Source organism: Saimiri boliviensis, chromosome 1 (assembly GCF_048565385.1).
Source record: "Saimiri boliviensis isolate mSaiBol1 chromosome 1, mSaiBol1.pri, whole genome shotgun sequence".
NCBI lineage: Eukaryota > Metazoa > Chordata > Mammalia > Primates > Cebidae > Saimiri > Saimiri boliviensis.
The window spans coordinates 95,079,462-95,101,049 of NC_133449.1; the positions used below are offsets into that span (position 1 = coordinate 95,079,462).

The 21,588-nt window shown below is 41.1% G+C and overlaps 1 protein-coding gene across 1 annotated transcript in view; it reads left to right on the plus strand.

The window, feature by feature from the left end:
- LOC101053791 (uncharacterized) overlaps positions 1 to 21,588 on the plus strand; it is a 101,140-nt gene that overhangs the window by 53,524 nt on the left and 26,028 nt on the right. The window contains exons 7-8 of the mRNA XM_074397227.1: positions 207 to 11,667; positions 21,288 to 21,512. The gene's annotated coding sequence lies outside the window, so the exon portion shown is untranslated. The remainder of the gene's footprint in view (positions 1 to 206; positions 11,668 to 21,287; positions 21,513 to 21,588) is intronic.

Consider the following 21,588-nt stretch of genomic DNA (forward strand, 5'->3'; position numbering starts at 1 on the left):
AACTTTCACTGCTTGATGAAGAAAGGACAGAGAAAAGGTAAGAGTTTCTATAGTTGTCACAGGCTATAGTGGTCCTGGCAGTGGAGGTTGGAACAGGTTTTAAGAAAAATCACAGAAAACTTTTTTCTAATTACATAGTAATATTTGAAAGCAATTTAAGTTTTTTAAAAAGTTTTTTTTTGGCCAGTTTTTTTTTTTTTTTAAAGAGTTAAGTTGGAAGAGAGTTTCTGAACCAAGATGCTGTCCTAATTCCGAACAGGCTGGGAATCGCTGGTTTAGAGGTTAGTGGTGCTGTCATCTTGTCAGTATTTGTAGTTTTTGGTTGTGGGAGAGGCTGTTGAAAAGGATGTCTCCCCCGAGGCACTGGGCACTGCTCTTTCTGGGGCTTGTAAGAGTTGTTGCCATGGGGCTTTAGAAAGCTTGTGAGCTGCCTGGTCTTTGGAATTTCTGCTCTTCATTTAGAGAGAGCAAAGAAGGAATTGGAAATATTTTAATTTCAAATTAAATATTTAAATGTAATTTGAATATATACGTAATTATAATTTAAATATACATTTAAATGAAATATAGTTAAATATTTTAATTATAAAGTAAACCTTCCCAGAGCATTAAAGCTGCTTCTGTTTTTCAAGCAAGTGAGGTCCGTGTGTAAGAACCACCATTTCTTCATTTATTAATTCCTAATGGGGATTTGCTTCTTAAAGAGCAAGATTCTGACTCTTTTTGGCATGACTATTGACAGGGAAGGAAATCACACAGTTCCCAGATTTGCGGAGCTTGATGCAGTTAGTGTTGGAGTTTTGTTTCTTTACTGCCCTTAGAAATAGGAAATTGATTTTTTAATCTTTTTTTTTTTTTTTTTGGTCAGAGAAGTGACACCCGGGTCTGGACCTTTCCAAGTTAAATCTATTTCGAGATTTGCTTTTGTTGGGTTAGGTTTTTGCATATCTAAGAAATCTGACAAGAAAAGAAGTCCAAGTTTCTGCCTTTGCACATCAGGAAATGGTTAGTGTGCCCCAGTCTCGCCTTACAGACCTGCTGAGGAGAAAAACCTTCTTTTCTCTTCCCTCCCCCGCCCCTCCCTGTCCCTCCTTTCTATCTCTTGCCTGCCCCAAAGGCTTCTTGGAGGGAATGGTCCGGGGAATCCGGGCATGCTTGACCGCCCCAGGAGAATGGCCCTGCCGTCAGCTCAGCTGCGCTCTGCTCCCTTCGCTGAGAATGGGGACTCTCCTGGGGGCAGGAGGAGGGAAGAGGGCAGCGAGGAATCACACATGGCTGGGTTTCCTATGGCAAGGTTCCCTTATTTGTGCTTTCTTCCTCTGCTCCAAAAAAAGCCCCTGGAAGAGGCCTGGGGAGCCAGATCAAATGTACTGGCTCCGAGCCAAAGCTTGACTTCTCCGGCCAGAAACTCCACGTTCTCAAGTCTTCATTTCTGTCCCGTTGAAACTGATAGGGAAGGTTAATGAGATTAACATGGCAAAACACTGCGCGCTTCTGAGAAGGAAGGGGCCAGATACGTGCTGTCCACGGGGAAACTACGGGCCGGTCCACTCCAGTTTGGGACGTTTTATCGAGCTCTCTTCTAGTTAAACTTGATTTTTATTTATTTATTTATTTATTTATTATTATTTTTTATTTTTTTTAGGCAATTCCAAAGTAGGATGTATTCAGGGCGAGTCGGAAGCCTCACCAGTGGCTGCCCAGTGAATTCCTGCTGCCCAGTGAATGAATGAGGGTCCTATTTTATTTTGCCTCTGACCTTTTCACCAGTTTAGCGCAAGCCACGCCAATCTTTCCGATACACAGTGATAAATAATTTCTAGTGTGTGTCTCTTCATTCTGAAACGAGGTTGGGTGTCTGATGAAATGTGGTAAAACAAAATTACGGACAGCAACCAAGTACTTTATCAAGCAGAAAGATGAAACAGCTCTTTGGCTAAAGATTTTCTGAATAGAAGATTCCTGAGAATTGTGTATGTGTATGTGCATAATGGTGTTTACGAGTATTTTGAAAAATGAAATACAAGTGGCAAGAGGAAAAGGAGGAAGAAGTTTTGGTAAATCTATAAAATCGCCACAATTTATGAGAGTTTAAAAGGCAATTTCTTTTTAAGGGGCAAATTCCTAATTTCCCACATAAAAGTATGGGAATTGAATGGTAAATCCTTCTCTGCTGACAAGACCCCTGAAAAGAGGCATGAAAAAGAGTTACTGTTCCGTTTCCATTCATGTCTCTTGAAAGCCCGTGGATGTGACACTGCGCTGGAACACACAACCCTGGGTTTCAAAGCTGCCCGGATGACTTTTCAGAAATGATCTATTGTGGCGCTTTGTTCTGTCCGGGTCGCCCTCGTTTTGTTCTGCTCGGCTGTATCACTCTTCTGCTGCTGCCATTAATCCACCCTGTCTACTCCTCCCCATTCAAAAGGCACATTTTACCCCTCGCCCTGCACAGAGAGCCCAGGGATGAAATGGCTGAAAGACTCAGCATCACTACCGAGAGAGGGACGGAGGGAGAGAGACAGAAGAGGAAGGCAGGTGGGGCAGGGGGAGGTTGCTGGGCGCACAGGCTCACCTTGGTGGTGAGGGTGTTTAGGAAGAAAAGGATAGCAGGGGGAGGGAGGAGGACTGCCATCTCAGATGGGCTTTCTCCATCTGTTGGGAGCCTGGGCAAGTGGGAAAGAAGTCTTTTTCCAACGCTTGCGTTGTAGGGCTGGGCTGCTTGGCAGGGCACTGGAAATGGCGAACTTGTGCAGCCTGCAAATGAGACCACTCATTTTTCAGTTTTGATTTGATTCACTCACTTGTAGTTAGGTACATACAAGGCTCTATGTGGCTCAAGGATTGTGAGACTGGGGTAAGGGGCCGAAGATACAGTGATGATGAAAAAAAAGAAAATCAAATTAGAAATCTTTCAGTAAGTAACTCAAATTTAGTTCACTTTCTTCTGTCCTCTTGGAAATATCATTCTCTTAAGTTATATTCTACATAGGGAAGTTTTTTTTTTCCCACCTACCCTCTATCCTATACCGATTGCCTGCTTTTAATGGTGCAAAGGGATGGTTCAGAGGTTCCAGAGGATCCTGTGATATTCCAGGTTGTAAAGTGTGAACAAACTTTCTGCAAATATCAGTGACTTCATATACCAAAGTCTGTCACTCTCACTCCATGTCCAGTAAGGGGCAGCAGGGGCTCTGCCTATCAGTGCAGGGAGTTGGAGCAAGGAAGGACCACTCTCTACATATGCCTAGATGATCTCCAAGGACTGAAGAGGGGACCTCTTGAGGCTCTCACACTGCTTATCATACCACTGGCTCTGGAGATACTTCCTCTTACAACGAAGCCAGTGACTACCTCTGTACGCAGGCCCAGCTTCTGAAAACCAGGGGAAAGACAACAAACAGCCCTCCACCACCAGTACAGACACTGTGTACCTTCTCAGGGATTCCCAGGGAGGTGACTAAAAAACAGACGAGTGAAATACTTTCAAGACTTTAGCTGAAAAATAAAAAGTCAGTCTTACTTAATTGCCTGGATTCTTATCACAGGACAAATCTAAGATGAACATTTCAGATAAAAGTTGGACCAAGGTTCAGGAATTAACATTTTGAACATGATATGATCAGCCCCAGCCTCCACTCTCAAGTGAACTGTGTGGTTCAGGTAAATTACCTAAACCTCTGGGCCTCCATTTAATCACCCAGATAGTGAATCTTTAGGCCTCAGAGTCACTGGGGGCACTTGGGAAAGCATCCCTGTGGGACTTCACCCGCAGAGTTGCTGATTCAGGAGGCCTGGGGTGGGGCCGGGGACTTTGCCTTTCTACTCAGTGCCCAGGTACCGCTCAGGCTGCTGGTCCAGGAACCACACATTGCAATGGTTTCCGGATGAGCCCGATCTAGATAGGAAACTCAATTTTTCCTAGAGGAGGAAGAGGTAGAATTTGTTAATAAGTTGACAAATAACTACAGTAAAGTTTTCTTGTTGAAATTTGACTGGAAAATAATTCACTGGAGTGTCACTAACCCTTAACATTTTTTTTTGAGAGCGCATTTGCATGTTGGGTTGACATATACAGTTTAAAGACACATCTCAATTACATGATGTGGTCTGGACAGCTGCCCTTGTGGGGACAGAGGCTGCCACTAAACTCTGAGCAATTACTTAAAATTAGACTTGTCAAATTTGTTTAGGGTGACCAGGCAGGTACATACATTGACCTAATGTCACTCTTCCTGGAGAGACGTTGTAATGATTTTGTCTATCAGTCAAAGTATTTAAATACTAATGTCGCCTTCATGCCATAATCACCATTCTAGTCAGATGTCATTTTTAGAAGCCCTTGGGGATTTGCATCCCTTAATTATTCTTCAATACCCAAACCAAGCATTCTTTAATTGGTGTAAATTGAACAGTGTTCCAATGCAAACAAGGAGAGGGCACATTGATCAATGATTCCGTGCATGTCTATTGGAAAGTCATTGCCATTAGATCAAGTAACAAATTCTTAACCCCTTTCGCTTCAGTGGAAACATTAGCTAGTGGAGCTGAGAAATGCTCCTTCTACTTAAGTCATCACCATTGGGAAGCAGTGGAATGTGATAACAAAATCTCAGCTTTTGAGGAAAAGGTTAAAAAATCCATCATAAAAATACCCTCCCTCCCAATGTCGGAAACCGCATTCAGAAGGCTTTTATGAGAGTTCAGCTAGAAACGAAGTGTTTCTATCCTCTGGCAATTCGGCTCCTTTGTCTCTCTCTCTCTGAATTGGAAAGAACATAAAAAATTTTGTTAACTTGTCAAGCCATTCTTTCCCGCAAATATTTTTTGTTCATCATAGTGTGTGCTCCATCTAAATCACACAGCCTAGTTGTGGGCGCGTAACATGAAACAGGTGTTCTCTCCTACTTTTAAAACAACTGAGAAGAATCAAGACACTATACTTAAGAAGCCCAGGAAACATCCATCTTATAAATGTGCCATGGGTACTTTCCACTCTTGCCTCTTTCTATTGACTTTATGAAATTGATTATTTATTATTGGAGTGGGAAGAAAAGGAAGTGACTGGCCTATCACACACCCCTGGCCCCCATCTGCCCGTCTCTCACTTCAAGGCTCAGACAACTGTGCTCTGGTACTACTCGAGGGGTAGTGGGTGGGTGTGTTCCTTTTAAATCTCTCTGGTTTTTGACAAAATGTGCTGGTTCTTGGGGAGGAATCTTTCAAGTTGATTTAAGTCTGAGTTTTGAAGCAGTGCAGTGCAGAATACTTAAAATGAGTAGAGAGGAGGCGGAACGGAGTTGTCGGCTTCCTTAACAATCTGTTCAATTGCTGAGACTTAAAGGGGCGCTTTTGGTGTGGAAGCTTGTCTTAACACATTGGGCTATAATTTATACACATTCTGAATCAGTGGATATTGCTTAGTTTTCAATAATCCAGCCAAGCCTTTTGAAGGCCTGGGGTGAACCTTAGAAAGTATGTCTTAGTCTCTGGGGTCCAGCCCAGCTGGAGGAATGCAGGCAGAATGATTCTTGGTGGTCGTCTTCCTGCGCTGCTGTGGGTTTCAGGGGCTGGAATGCCCTCCTTCATGTCAGAGTACATTCACGATGGGAAGCCAAGGGGGATCAGTATTTTTTAAATCAGGGGCTGGGTGTGGTGGCTCATGCCTGTAATCCCAACCCTTTGGGAGGCTGAAGCAGGTGGATCACTTGAGGTCGGGAGTTGGAGACCAGTCTGGCCAACACGGTGAAACTCTGTCTCTACTAAAAATACAAAAATTAGCCAGGCGAGGTGGCACATGCCTCTAGTCCCAGCTACTCGGGAGGCTAAGGCATGAGAATTACTTGAACCCAGGAGGTAGAGGTCACGGTGAGCTGAGATTGCGCCACTGTACTCCAGCCTGGGCAACAGGACAAGACTCCATCAAAGAAAGAAAGAAAGAAAGACAGAAAGACAGAGAGAGAGAGAGAGAGAGAGAGAGAGAGAGAGAGAGAGAGGCAGGCAAGCAAGAAAGGAAAGAAGGAAGGGAGGGAGGAAGGAGAGAGAGGAAAGAGAAAGGCAGAAGGAAAGAAAAAAGAAAGAAAGAAAGGGAGGGAGGGAGCAAGGAAGGGAGGGAAAGAGAGAAAGGGAGAGAGAAAAGGAAGGAAGGAAGGAAGGAAAAATAAAGAAAGAATCGGGACCAACTTTGAGAGTGAAAAAGCCAACTTGACAATGGGCTGCAGAGTGGACCTGCTGCACCCCACCTCCAGTTTCAGGGGATCCCTCAGGACCTTCATCGGTGCAACTCCCCATCTTTCCTGGTTCATTTGTGTCTCCCCCTTTCTCACAGACCCTACTACCTGACCATCCTCAGCCTCCCCAAGATTTGGATGGTATGCAGGAGCCTTTGCATGTGATGGGCACATTGAATTTGGGAATAAAATCCTTGGTTCTGATCCCAGCTTTACCCGTTAGAAATCATATTACCTTTCTGGGTTTTGACTTAGTCACCTGTAAAAGGACAAAGTTGAACTAGGTGAACTCTGAGATCTTTTTGAGACCTAACAGCTGAAGAGTTATTTTCTTCAATACCCACTCCTACTGAAAGCCAAGGGAAGGGAGATGGCGTGGCATTTCCTTGGAGTTCACGCTCTGATTCTCATCCATGGAAACAGGCATAGAAATCAGTGCTAACTTTAATGTGCATTTAGATCCTCTGGAGTCATGTTAAAACACAGATTCTGGTTCAAGAAGCATGGAGTGGGACCTGGGATCCTGCTTTTCCGACAGCTCTCAGGTAGTGTAGCAAGGCTTGAGAAACCGGGCTTCAGAATGTAAGCTAAGGGAAGCCCCATGGTTGGCCTGTTTTGCTTACTGAGGGGCACCCCAGCACTGCCCAGCTCAAAGTGCACAGTTACCCTGTGTTTTCATAAATGAACGCAAGGGCGTATTCTGAGAGAGAGAAAGAAGGGTGAGCCAGGGGCACTGATCCCGTGGTCAGATGGCATCCACGGTCTTCTGTTTTACTTTCAATTGGATCAGAAGCTACTGGCCACTGCACTGGCCCCTTGCCTCACTGGGCCCTGTGTTGTTGGGAGGGCAGCAGTCAACGTGCAGCTGGGGAGTGGCTGGTGGGGAGAATGGTGTGTCCACTGCTTCTGTGCCCTGAGGCTGACTATTTCAGACCATCACCAAGAGCCCCCAGCTCTCAAGCCTTTGTGCATACATGCTTGCTGTCCCCACTGCAAGTTTCTCTTTGATGCTCATTTCAACTATGATGAAATATTTCACGGGGGTGCAGGTCCCATGCAGCGACTGTGGTTCCAAACATCGCAGTTTTGAGGACGGAACACTGATCCGGGAGTTGAAATAGAGGGGTGTGATTCTGGCTGGCCCACTAACTAGGGGAGTGATTGCAAGTCAGTTACACACTCTGAGCTGGGCCACAGGAGAGCAAGATGGTGGAGGCCCTGTGGACACTGCAGTGTGTAGGGTGAATAAGAGCTTGAGTTTTTATTTTGCTGTATGAGGGTCAGCCCTCTTTGGAGGCATCATGCCTTACATGCCTCTCATAATCCCCAGGCCATATCAAGTGTGAGCACAGAAGCAGTTCTCTCTTGCTCTCTTCTCTCTGTCTCACAGACACACACACACTAATGGAAATGTTTGCTTTTGTGCATAAACTATTTTTAGTACAGAGCCTCCCAACCTTTACTGATAAGAATAATTTGGGCCTTGTCAAGTTCCCTGATTGCAAGCCCTCTTCCCTGAGTTAGTAGGTCTGGGATGAACACTGGGAATCAGTCCCCTCAGGTCTCTCTCTCTCTCTCTCTCTCTCTCTCTCTCTCTCTTTTAAAAGAGCTCCAGCGGATGGGTGTTTCAGGAATGTTTGGGAATAGTGTTCTGTGCAGGGAACTCAGCTTAGCTGCCCTTTGGATCACCTGAGAAGCTTCAAAACTCCCTGTGTCCAGGCTACACCTGGGGATGGGACAGGCATTGGTCATATTGACTGTTCCCTAGGTGACTCCCATGTGCAGTAGCACTAAGAACCACTTGAATTGTTTTCATGGATTTGTCTGGCCCAAGGAAGAAGTCAGGGGGAGCTCATCACCATGTCTGTAGACCGCTGATTCCCTAACCTGGCTGCACATTATAATCATCCAGGCAGCTTTTAAAATCCTGCATCTAGTATAAAGCAAGGGTCCAACATGTGGACATCCAGTTTCCCCCTCCCTGTTTGCTGAAGAGACTGTCCTTTCCCAATGTGTGCTCTTTGTATCCTTGCCAAGCAGAGGATCTTTTTGAGTCTAAAGTTCATTCCTTCTATCACAAGTGCCCTGCTGATTTGGCTGTTTGGCTGGTATCCCTTGGGCTCTGACCAGAAAAATCTTGGATAAGTTTTTACTCAGTTTCCTATCTGAGACTCAGTTACTATTTACTCATCATTTTTGTCTTCAGATCTTTCTTTTAACGTATAAATTTTTGAAATCTTTACTCATGGATCAATTTACCTTCTTTTAAGTTATTGTCTAAACCAATTTTTCTTTGGAAAAAAAAAAACCCAAAACAAAAAAGCCCTTAGTTCATTGTAGTTTGCCTTTTCTCCACCATGTAATTTTCAGTTCTTTTGATACACCGGGGTCTGATTGGCACTTCTCTAAGGTCTTGTAACTCAAAAAACACTACATATTGATAGGAAATACTAGCTAATCTGGTTAAGTCTCAGCATTATTGTCGTCTTTTTTTTTTTTGAGACAGGGTCTCCCTCTCTGTCCCAGGCTGGAGTTCAGTGGCACCATCTCGGCTCACTTCAACCCCCACCTCCCAGGTTCAAGCGATTATCCCATGTCAGCCTCCTGAGTAGCCACTGAGTAGGAATTACAAGTGTGCACAAACACACCAGGCTAATTTTTCTATTTTAGTAGAGATGGGGTTTCACCACATTGGTCAGGTTGGTCTTGAACTCCCGACCTCAGGTGATTCACCTGCCTCGGCCTCCCAAAGTGCTGGGATTACAGGCATATGCCACTGTGCCTGGCCTATTGTCTTTTAATGCATTTTGGAAGTGTATAGGGTAGAGGCTGTTAACTGTTTAACAAAGTTAGCTTTCTCTTTCCACACTGAAGAATGGTTATCGGTTATGTTGCTCAGCCTCCCTTCTTAGGTGGCATCACGCAGATTGGCCAATAGAATATAAAGGGAAATGCAGCATGCATTTCAAGGCTCAGACTTTGGGGACAGCAGCTGGGTCTTCTTGCTATCTTTGCTGCTGTTACGATGCAGCCGGCAATAATGTCTTTGTCATCTTGTTACTCCAGGTGTGGTGCCCAGACCAGAGGCATCCACATGACCAGGAGTGTATTAGAGATGCGCTATCTCAGGTCCCACCCAGACCTACTAAGTCATTATCTTCATTTTAATAAGATATACATTGCAGTTTGTGAAGAAATAGCCTGGTCCCAGAGAATGGTGTAGTTACCAAATGAAAGGATTTGGATTCCTGAATGACCATGTGGTAGAGAACTGCCCTACCAACTTGAATACCTGTAAAGGTCTGTTAGAGGAAAAGAACTAAACTTCTGTTGTGCTGAGGTTAGTTTGAGTAACAAGTAAACCAAAGCATGGGAGTTTATCTGTTACTAGCCTATCCTACCCCAAAGAATCCATCCTGATGTTTGTATGTAACTGTGCCTAGCTCTCCTGTCCGCTGGAACTTCCTCTCAACTCCTTTTGGGTAGGCTGCATTTTCCATGGGACAAAAATTAGAAGAAAACATGATTATGTTATCAAATGCAAGTTCCTTCTTTATGAAACTTTTCTTTAATGCTATTATTTTGTTTATCCTATAAATCAGCATTGGCAAAGTACGGCCAATGGGTCAAATTCAGTCCTCTGCTTTTTAATTTTAATTTAAGTGAATTTTATATAACATAAAATTAACCACTTTAAAGTATAAAAGTCCATAGTACATTTACAATGATATGTAATCATCGCCTCTACTTTCAACACTTTTTTTATTTCCCAGAAAATCACTTTGTTTAATACCTAGTAAGTAATGACTCTGTATTCTCCCCTCTCTCTAGCCAGTGGCAATCACTAGTCTGCTTTCTATCTCTATGGATTTATCAATTCTGTATATTTTATATAAATGGAATTGCACAACATGTGACCTTTTGTATTTGTCTTCTTGCACTCCACATAATGTTTTTGAGGTTCATTCACATTGTATTAGGTTGGTGCAAAAGTAATTGTGGGTTTTGGCACCAAGATAATATTATGTATCAGTACTTTAGTTTTTTGGTGGCTGAGTAATATGCCATTGAACCTCTCCCTATTTTTACAGATAAAGTTTTCTAGACATGCCCATTAACTTACATGCTGCTTATGGCTGCCTTTGCACTTCAATGGCTACGTTGGGTAGTTGCAGCACAGATAATAACAGCCTGCAAAAAAAGACTAAAATATTCACTGCGTAGGCCTTTACAGGAAAAGTTTGCTGATCCCTGTCATAAATAATATTTTGGGGGAACTTTATTATCAGAGTGTGGAAGTTTTAAGGTTTCAACAAAAGTTATTTTGTATCATGATATAATTTTAAGGTGCAACTGGGTGAATAGATAGAATGGAAATGTGACACAGATTTTGAAAGAGAAGAGTGGTTGGGGAGATTTCCCTTGCGATACAGTACAGTAGTCATGGAGCAGTAAAAGTGAAGGAAAGTGGCGGTAGTGCTGAGGCTGGCAGGTCATAAAAACGACTAGAAGGCTGGGAAAGGCATAGAAACCTAGGACAGAGGTGGTATTTCTAAGCAGTTGGGAAGATATGGATTACTCAGCAGAAAGTGTTGGACAATTCTTATTGAGATTAACCATATTGAAAAGGAAGCTGGATGTCCCCCGACTCCTTCAAAATAGATTTCAGAGAAATAAAATATTTAAATATTTAAAAAAGAAACTGGATTTACCAGAAGAAAATACTGATGACTATCTCAATAACCTTGTATAAAGAAATGCTTTTAAGCTTGACAAAAAAGACGATAGAAAGCAAACATTTTATTAACATGGCTACAATTTGATACAATTTCCTGAAATGTGAAACTTTTGTATGGTGAAAGCAGTAGAAGTACAACTTGAAAGAGAACAAAATGAACCTGGGAAGAGTATTTTGTTGTTGTTGTTGTTATAGGCAAAGAGTTCATGTAACAATAAAAACCTCTTTTCAGTGAATGAGACTCTGAAGAGTGCAAACCAAGGGGGAAATATGGAAACTGACAATAACGCAGTGATTGCAAGTGAGCAGTGAGCATGATACTATCAATGTTTAATCTAGTCAATAAGGGATGCAAATGCATGGTAAATTAAAACATGATGTTATTTTTATTGTTATTGACTTGACCGACATGATTAAAAAAAATTGAGAATTCCCAGAGAGGGCAAGGGGCTTTCTAACATTGTTGGATTCAATATTTTTGGAGGGAAATCTGGCAGTAGAGATCACATTTTGAAATGTACGTGACTTTTGACTACACAGCGTCACGTTCTGGACATTTAACCTATAGAAAACTAATGTAAAATGATTTTTTTGTTGCAGTGAGAACGTGGAAACCATCTCAATGTTCATCGGTAGGTTTGATAAAACAAGTAGTGGTATATCCATACAATTGAGCTCAAAGAAGCCATTGCAAAGGAGGTAGGATTTTTAACATTAATATAGATTATAAGTACTCTTGTTCTCAATTAGGCTGGTGAAAATGTTTGCCTTCTTCTTTTACTAAGAAACACTTTTCCTGGATTCATTAAGCTGCAAAATGATACACCTAGTTGTCATAGTTGTCAACCTAGTGAAAATAATGATGGACATTACATACATATATATACATATATATATATATATATATATATATATATATATATATATATATATTTTTTTTTTTTTTTTTTTTTTTGAGATGGAAGCTGTTCTGCCCAGTCTGGAGTGCGGTAGTGCAATCTTGGCTCAATGTAACTTCTGCCTCCATGCAACCTCCGCCTCCTGGGTTCCAGTGATACTCCTGCCTCAGCCTCATGAGTAGCTGGGACTACAAGTGTGTGCCACCACACCTAGCTAGTTTTTGTGTTTTTAGTACAGACAGGGTTTCACCATGTTGGACAGACTGGTCTCGAACTCCTGACTTCAGGTGATCTGTCCACCTCAGCCTCCCAAAGTGCTGGGATTACAGGCGTGAGCCACCATCCCTGGCAAGCATTACATACTTTCAACATTTGACTTATTTAGTTTTTACTAGTTAGTGATATTACATTTTACATTATAGTGATGGAGATTTGGAACAAATCCATATTTCAGAGCCATAGACTTAAGTTTGTTTGTGCACACACATATGAGCATGTGTGCGTGTACACTTGTGTATGCCTGTGTATATGTGTGTGCATATATGCATACATGCAGGTGTATGTTTGTATGCATGTACATGTGTGTGTATGCCTGTGTGTGAGTGTGAGGTTCTAGGAGAGCCTAACATACAGCTGAAGATGCAGCCACACCTCAGCTATTAGAGAAATTACTGCTCCTTTTTAAGGTAGACTCAGGGAATTAATAAAGAAAGTAAGGATATAATCTGTATCTCTAAGGATAAAACCTTTCCACATGTAGGACCCTTTTATCTTCTGAATGGAACAGCGTGGGATGTGGATGCCAAGGGAAACCAGAGAAGTCTGATAAAATTTGCTATTTGGCAACAAACCCCACAATTACTACTAAACACTTTGCAAATTATCACACTTCCTTTCCTGTTCTTCCTGGGGCTTTGTCCACTGCTTCTGTTCAAACCATGCCTCTGCCTGCTTGCTCCCTCTCCGTTTTACTTCCCCCTCCTTCCATCCTGGTGGTCTGATACAAACAGCAATGCATCTCCCAAAATGCTGGATGCTCTTAGTCTTACAGATACAGAAGTTGATTAAAGAAGGAATAAATTGCCTAGAGCTGTGATTGCCAAACTTTTCTGATTGTTCACCCTTATCACTAAAATATTTTGATCATGAAGTCCCAAAATATGCATACTTAAGTCCACAGCTCTGAAATATGGATTTGTTTCAAATCTTTATTGCTGTAATGTTAAATCTCTAACTAGTAAGACTAAATAAGTAAAATTTTTAAAGGTATGTAATGTCTGTCATTTTCACTACACTGGCAACTAGGTGCATATATATTTTATGTATTTATATATTTATAAGTTGTGCACCCTTCCTATTGTATTATATTATATACATTATAAAATATACAAAGGGTAAAAATGCAAATAGATATGATTTTAAAAGTATATTTAGAAGCTCTAATATTTTCTTCCTGCATTTCATGGAGGTTATTTGATGACTAGTAGATCAGAAATGGAAAAGACTGGCTGGGTGTGGTGGCTCATGCCTGTAATCCCAGCACTTTGGGAGGCTGAGGTGGGTGAATCACAAGGTCAAGAGATGGAGACCATCCTGGCCAACATGGTGAAACCCCGTCTCTACTAAAAAATACAAAAATTAGCTGGGCATGGTGGAGCGTGCCTGTAGTCCTAGCTACTTGGGAGGCTAAGGCAGGAGAATTGCTTGAACCCAGGAGGCAGAGGTTGCAGTGAGCTGAGATTGTGCCACTGCACTCCAGCCTGGTGCCTGGTGACAGAGCAAGACTCTGTCTCAAAAAGAAAAGAAAAGAAAAAAGAAAAGAAAAGAAAAGAAAAGAAAAGAAAAAAGAAATGGAGAAGGCTTTGTAAATCTAACTTTAGAGGTCTCAAGAGCACTACAAACTCTTTGGCTCTCCTCAAGGGCAAGGCTTCCTGCTATAGTGATCTGTCCAGCATCAGCTAGCTGCCCACAAGGTCCACAGGACATAACTGTGATGCTGCAAATAATCTGAAAGATTATTCTTCTCTTGCAGTTTCTTTCATGTCTTTCTTCACTGGCAGGCTCTTCTGTTTGCCCTCGTGTGCTCTCTGTTTCTTGATTAGGACTCATACTTGGCTGACCGAGTCCTAAGTGATGCCTGAAGTTCCAGCCCTTCTCCTCTCCCTTGTGGGCTAAGCCCCTGCTTAGAAGTCCACAATATCCTAGTCATTTGGGACTCGGACTTCTTTACCCACAGCTGTACAAACACTGGCTTTTTATAGCCAAGAGTGATGGTCATGAAAGGATGGGCTCAAGGTCTCAAGAAGTTTTCCAGTTCTTTAAAGGTACAGAAAAACAAGGAAACAGAGATACTCAGCCAGTGCATACCTGCACAGCAGAAATGTGTGACAGAATAGAGCCCACCTGATGGGTGCCTCTAAGATGCAAGTCCCATGGGGGAAGAGAGTCTTTTAACCAACTCCTATACCAGCACCTAGGGGAGTGCCTGGCACAGATGAAAGGTTTGTTGAATGAATGAATGAATGACACAAATTTTGTCATGGATTGGCGCCAATCCGAAGACCTCTTCCATTGCTTCGGGGTCTGAAATAGCACGTTAGTGCACACTCAGGTTGTTTTTCTTCCAAATTGGGAGAAGGGATGGAGGGAAGCCAAGGCTCAGCTTTTGTGTATGGTCTCACTGATTTATTCAAATTGAAAACTGCAGCTTTTGGGCAAAAACATTCTCATGCCATTTTTAGCAATTCCTCCATCCAGTGCCCTTGAAGCCTTGCTAGTTCCCAGCAGGAGGTCCAGTCTTCTTGGGACTTTATTTCACCATGGCTCTTCTTCGTTGCTGGACACAATTTTTCCTTTTTTCTTAACTGCCTCAAAATCTTAATTCCTCTGGCCCCCTCCCCGTTAACACAAATGAACTTTCACATGCTCTGGGCTTCTCCCTGCTGCCACCCATCTTTTATAAAAAGGAAATTCAAAAATTAAAAAAAAATTATTTTAGTAAAAAACACATGACATAAAATTTACCATCTTAACGATTTTTAAGTGCACAGTTTCATAGCCTTAATTACATTCGCATTGTTGCGAGACAGATCTCCAGAACTTTGTCATCTTGCAAACCTGAAATTCTGTACCTGGTGAACAACTCTGTCTCTCCCTGGGAGACTAACTGGGTACTAACTATACTAATGTGTGATTTTCCCCTATGTTCCCTTCTAGGGGTTTTATTAGTTTTGGGTCTTACGTTTAGGTCTTTCATAAGGAACCCCCATACTACTTTCTGTCTCTATCAATTTGACTACTGTAGGCATCTCATAGAAGTAGAATCATACAATATTTGCCCTTTGGTGACTGGATTATTTTACATAGCATAGTATCTTCAAGGTTCACCCATGTTGTAGCATGTGCCAGGATTTCCTTCTTTTTAAGGCTGGATAATATTTCATTGTATGTATATGCAATATTTTCTTTAGTTATTCATTTGATGAACATTTGGGATACTGCCATCTCTTGGCTACTGTGAATAATGGTGCAATGAACATGAGTGTGCAATTCCCTCTTAAAATCTTGCTTTTAATTCAGTCTTTTGGATATATATCCGCAGTGGAATTGCTGGGTCATTTGATGATTATATTTTTAATTTTTTGAGGAACTGCTGTACTTTTTTTTAATAGCAGTTGCGCCATTTCATAATCTCACCAATACTGCACAAGGATTCTTCCTCAACATGTATTATTTTCCTTTGCTTGTTTGTTTGGTAGTAACTGTACTAATGTGTGTGAAGTGATATTTCATTGTATTTTTAACTTTTTGAGGAACCTCCGTACTATTTTTCGTAGTGCTGTACCTTTTGACATTTCCACCGACAGCGTACACGGGTTTTAATTTCTTCACCCTCCCCAACACTTGTTATTCTCCTCCTCCCTTTTTTTGGTAGTGGCCATCCTGATGGGTGTGAAGTGACATCTCATGGTGATTTTGATGAACGTCTCTCTGACAACTAGTGATGCTGGACATCTTTTTGTGTGCTTCTTGGCCATTCGTAGATCATCTTTGCAGAAATGCCTATATAAGTCCTTCGCCTATTTTTAAACAGGTTATTTAAATGTTGTTGTTGTTGAATTGTAGGAGTCCTTTATGTATTCTGGGTTTTTAACCCCATTCTGTATGTTACCTTTTTGCTCTGTTGACTGTGTGCTTGGATGCATAAAAGTTTTTGCTTAAGTTTGGATATAATACTATTTATTTTTGCTTTTGTTGTCTGTGATGTTGGCATCATATCCAAGAAATCATTGCCAAATCTGATGTCATGAAGAATTTCTCCTATGTTCTCTTCTAGGAGTTTTATTAGTTTTGGGTCTTATGTTTAGGTCTTTCATTCATTTTGAGTTAATTTTGTATAACATATAAGGTAAGGGTCCAACTTACTTGTTTTGTATGTAGATATCCAGTTGTCTCAGCACAATTTGTTTAAGAGATTGACCTTTCCCCATTGAGTGGTCTTGGCATTCTTGCAGAAGATCATTTAACCATATAGGCAAGTGCTTATTTCTGGGCTCTTTATTCTATTTTGGGGGGAAAGAGGTGGTTTATATGTCTGTCATTATGCCATTACTACACTGTTTTGGTTACAGTAGCTTTGTACTATGTTTTGAAACCACGAAGTGTGAACACAACAATTTTTTTCTTCATTTTAAAAATTATTTTGGCTATTTGGGGTTTTTTGATATTTCATTTTAGAACTTTGTTTCTATTTCTTCCAAAACTGCCATTTGGATTTTGATGAAAATTCCACCGAATATGTAGATTGCTTTGAGTAGTAGGGACATCTTAACAGTATTAAATTTTCTAATCCATGAACATGAGGTGTAATTTCATTTATTTAAAAGTCTTCTTTGATTGCTTTTGTCAATGTTTTGTAGTTTCTGGTGTATAAATCTCTCACCTTTCAGTTTAGATTTATTCTTAAGTATTTTGTTCTTCCTGATGCTATTGTAAATGGAATTGTTTTCTTAATTTCCTTTTCAGATTGTTCGTTGTTAGTATATAATAATGCAACGGATTTTTGTATGTTGATTTTACCTTCTGCAACTTTGCTGAATTTGTTTATTCTAAAAATTATATTTTTTGGTATTATTTTTAGGGTTTTCTATGTATAAGATGATGTCATCTGTGAATAGAGATAGTTTTAATTCTCCCTTTTTAATTTGGGTGTGTTTGGTTTCTTTTTCTTGCCCAATTGCTCTGTCTAGGACACCCAGTAATACTGAAGACAAGCAGCAAAAGTAGGCATCCTTATCTTGTTCCTGATCTTGGGAAAAAAATGCTTCAGTTTTTCACCATTGAGTATGACTTTAGCTGTGGGCTTTTCATATATGGCCTTTATTATGTTGAGGTAGTTTCCTTCTACTCCTAGTTTGTTGACTAGTTTTTATAATCATGAAAAGGTATGGAATCTGTCAAATACTTTTTCTTTATCATGAGAGAAAAATAATAATTTTTTTGGCTCTTCATTCTGTTAATGTGGTGTCATTCTGCCATTCTTTCTATGATTTCTAAATCCTGTTAAATCTTCCCTTCTAACCTTTAGCTCCTTGGCAATCCTCCATTATCCAGTAAGAATTTCTGTCAATATTTTATATGTCGTGATATATTAATTTTGGTACACATTTGATTTTTTTAGCACCCATCATTCTAACCCTCATTTCAGAGAAACATGAGCACCCAGCCCTTATTTGACAAAACTTTTCCCTGAGTTCTCTTTCACCTGTTTCTTATTTTTAGTCTCTTCTTAAATATCTGGGTAACTTCCTGTGTATCCCCCATAAAATTTATTCAGAAACCTTTTTCTTTTCTGTGAAACTGCTTAGTATGATGACTCACAGTGAGCCAGTATTAAAACAATAGTAACCAGAACTCAACATTCCCATGCATGCCAATATAATCTCTTCAGCTTGAGTATTTTCTGAGCCTATGCAACTTAGATGCAGGCCTTCAGAATATCCTTGGTAACTGGTGCAAAAAAAAAAAAAAAATCAAGCAACAGAACACAACAAAATGATAATTGGATCTGGGAGACCCTTGGCAGGGTAGCAGTTTTATTTTACAAGTCAAATCATATTTTTAAAACTTCAGGCCATTTTATCAATGCTTTATTTATAGGTGTAATCAGTTCCATTCAGAGAGAAATGTCTAAAGACTTAGATCATAAATGGAGGAAAAACAGCATGGAACAAAATGGAAAGAACGCAAAGCATGAGAAATGTCTTGTCCTTTCTGATACATGTGATTCTTACGTTCTGCTTTCTCGAGAGGTCATGAGTTAAAGAGATATGGGCAGAGATAGAGAGTGCAACACAAAAGGAGTAGCATGAAGTCAAGCACAAAATACTGTCTCACCACAATTATTTTCTAAATACTGTCATCAGCATTTTCACTGTTATTAGGTCTATATCACAGTGGTGTTAATGAAAATGACATATCTAAAAGAAAATAATTACATAAAGTTTTCTATTGGAGGGTCAGGAATGCTCATTGAAAAAATTCAAAACTCTAGTTTAGACACTTTTTTTTTGAGACAGAGTCTTGCTCTGTTGTCCAGGTTAGAGTGCAGTGCCATGGTCTCGGCTCACTGCAACCTCTGCCTCCCAGGTTCAAGGGATTCTCCTGTCTCAGCCTTGGGAGTAGCTGGGATTACAGGTGCCTGCTACCATGCCCAGCTAACTTCTGTATTTTTAGTAGAGACAGAGTTTCACCATGTTGGCCAGGCTGGTCTCAAATTCCTGACCTTAGGTGATCCATCCACCTCAGCCTCCCAAAGTGCTGGGATTATAGGCATGAGCCACCATGCCCGGCCTGGACATTTTTTAATTAGGTAAATTGGCAATTGATTCTTTTTCTACAGTTTTCTTTTGAGAAGGTTTTTTTTTGGTGGTTGTTGATCAAAAGATTTCCCTTCCTCATTAATGTCCAAGTACATAAATGTCTACCTAAAACTCTCATTTTTGTGAGTAAAATAGCTCAGTCTTTATACTAGTATTATAAAATTCTCATTTTAATAATTCAAAGTTATGGGGTCTATGGAGACTTTCTTATGAAAAACACACAGAAATCCAAAATGATTTATATTTCATTCATGTTTCAATTCTATTTTTGGTAAAGCTTGATCGTTAGCAGACACAAATGGTACCTTGAAGCCTTGGTCAGTAGGTGATATATCATCAGCTACAGCACTAGAATCTCCTCATCTTTTGAAAACTGGGTTAAAAAAAAAGAAATATGCAAGACAACCCCAATTCCTATCTTTTCAGAGATTGCCAAGTAAATGTGAACCCTCTGAGTTTGCTGAGACTCTGATCTCCAGTGTGAGCTCAGGTTACCTGCCCTTCAGATTCTAGTTGTGGCCTTCAGAGGCTCTGCCGAGGCACTGCAAGGATGACGTTCTTTGTCACAAGCTCACTGTGCGTTTATTTCATGCAGCCAGGCAATAGGAATATCAAATTCACCTTCAAACTTTTGGCTTTGTGGCTTGAAAAAAAACCCAAGCAAGAATTTTTTTGGAACAGCTCTTTCAAGAATTCTAATTTGGCTGGTCTGACTCCCAAGGGCCATTTGTGGTGAGATGATCTCTCCTAAGGGTGTTAGTTTCTGTCGAATTTCACATTAGGTCCAAGTTATTCATGGCACTAGTGAGTGTGTACTGTAGGGATCACAGCCAAGGACTAGATGGTGGAAGGGCAAACTAACATATATAGGTGTGTTCCAAAGGGGAAGAAAGCATGCCCATATTAAAAGAATTATGCTATGTGTTTTATATAATATAATGACATTTAGACGATAAGCTGAATTTTCAAAGTTACACCAACAACAAATAACTCAAGTATACAGAGTCCAATCGTTACTAAAATCCCTGGGGCTGTGTAGCTTAGAAACAGAAATGAAAGTGTCTGGGCCCATACAAAGAACCCCAGAAGCAATCGTCATGTTCTTGCCCATATTGTTCAAACAGCACCATTTCAGGATATCTGTTGACTTGGGAAGTGAGGGTGATTAGTTCCCTGCTGCCTCAGGGGCTCTCCCTCCACATAGTCCCAGGGGACCCCAGCTTGGAGCACAGTATCAACCTGAGCAGAAGAAAATTGGGTCACTTCCTGGTCCGTGAACTCAAATGAGGACTGGTTAGCAGGCAGGGCTATCGAGCAGGCTGCTCCCTCTCTCTTCCCAGGCAGCTGGGCTCTTCCGGAATGTAGATACCCTGCTGCCTTCCTGCCAGACAGTGGAGAGTTGGGTTAGAAGGGGGAACATCTGGGGAGATTTCCGGTAGCAATCTCCGGAGCCTGAGAGAGATAATCAGGCTTCATAAATTGGGTTGACTAGACAGTAAAATATTTATTATGATTCCTCCTTTATTTTTTTCGAAGTTCAAAAATCCTTGTCATCCCCGGCTGAAGTCTGTGTCCACATGAGAGGAATTCATAATGAGATCAGAAGTAGGCTGCCACCACTTACTCACGACCTCCACCTGCAGCAGGCGGGTGGCAGTGATTGGATCTGCATATGTGCTCCATTTAATTGTTTTTTTTTCCTAATAAAACAGAAAAATCCACGAAACAACAACAAAAAGCAATTTACAAGAAACCCCAGCTCATGTGATAGTCTTTCATTCATTCTTGAGGTATAAAATATTTTCTTACATGGGTGAAAAACAGAGGCAAATAATTTAGATGTTTAAAAATAGACTTTCATATGCATAACGTTTAGTCTTAAAGGTACCTATTATTACTATTTTAACCGTGAATCTCTACCAAAAATAAATGGCGAGTTGTGGAATTATTCAGAGAATTCAGACCAAAATGCTGGCTTCTCTTTAACTATTTAGATAATGGAATAAAAACAGCTACAGCTGACATGTGTGATCAGTGACCATGTGCTTTCTTTGGGACAGTGGGTGATGTCTTGGCTGTGCCTTCAAACTAAGTTCTGTGTCATTGGAAAGCATTTGAGGTTTATTATAAAAGAGGGATTCAGATATCTGTCAAAGGCAGATCACATTTTTTTTTTTTTTTTTTTTTTTTTTGAGACAGGGTCTTGCTCTATCACTCAGGCTAGAATGCAATGAGATAATCACAAATCAATGCAGCCTCTACCTCCTGGTCTCAATTGATCCTCCTGCCTCAGCCTCCTGAGTAGCTGGGACTGCAGGTGTGTGCCCTGTGCCACCATGACTGGCTAACTTTCTTTTTTTTGGATAGAGGTGGGGGTGGTCTCACTAGGTTGTTCAGGCTGGTCTCGAACTCCTGGGCTTGAGCAATCCTCCCACCTTGGTCTCTCAAAATGTTAGGATTACAGAAATAAGCCACTGCACCCAGTCTCTTTTTCTTAAATGCTTATACTAGTTAATAATTTGGCATTTAAATGTTTCAGTCAATTGGTAATCAACACCGATTACAGAGAACAGCTTCTCCACCTGGGTATAAGATGACTGCTGCTTCAGGCCTTGCTCCCCATCTAGCCCCAGCTCTGGCCATGCCCCACAGCATCCCATACTCCAGTGAAACCTCCTCAGCATTCTCATCAGGAGTCTCATTCAGATGGCCCCTTCCTCCGTGACTTCACACCTGCTGTGTGCTTCCAGACTTTGTTCTTGAGGTAACCTCCTGTATATCCCCTCATGGGCTCCCGGCTACCATCCCCATCAACTCCCGCGTACCTTTCCAATCAACCT